The sequence below is a fragment of the Rhinolophus sinicus genome, linkage group LG12 (assembly GCF_036562045.2).
Source record: "Rhinolophus sinicus isolate RSC01 linkage group LG12, ASM3656204v1, whole genome shotgun sequence".
NCBI classification, from domain to species: domain Eukaryota; kingdom Metazoa; phylum Chordata; class Mammalia; order Chiroptera; family Rhinolophidae; genus Rhinolophus; species Rhinolophus sinicus.
In genome coordinates, this window is record NC_133761.1 from 54,808,484 (window position 1) to 54,809,175 (window position 692).

Genomic DNA, 692 nt, shown 5'->3' on the forward strand with positions numbered 1-692 from the left:
TCTGTAACGCTCCGCCTCTGCTTTGGAGCAGCGCTTCTCCAAGTGCGGTCTGCGGACCCCGTCTAGAAACTTTTACAGAAGTTAGATGCAGTGATTGTCAGCTGAATCAAAACGAGAAACCCTAAGCTGGCATGTTGTATGTCTTTATTTAATCTTTCTAGTAATTCATTGTTATTGGATTTTGCACACATATAGGTCCGGGACCGACTGGGAAATGTAAAAGCAAATTTGTCTTTCAACACTAAGAAGCGTTGTCCGCACGACAGGAGGACCTACTCGAAGAGGTCTTCACGGGGAGCACCGCGCTCCACGACGCCTGGAGAGGAGCTACCGAGTAAACGCCGTCCGGTTCAGCAGCAGCGGGGCGCTCAGGCCCGCGGACGCCGGCTGTTGTGACTTGTGCAACAAGCGTTGCTTCCCAGGCTTTCCATCCTTAGAAAACATACCATGTGACCTCTGTCACCTCCTCACAACCCCTCCAACACCCCTTTCACGTGCTCAGAGCTGCAGTTTCAACAACCAACAGACCCCAGCATGGAGGCCCCACCCGACCCCACCCCCAGCACGGCCTCTTGTGGGATGTTAAACTCTGTACACAACCCCAGGATAAAGTTCATCACCCTGGTCTACAACCTTGCCGCTAACCGTGGCCCAAGAACTTTCCATTTCAATGAAGAGAGACTGTTTCTGGT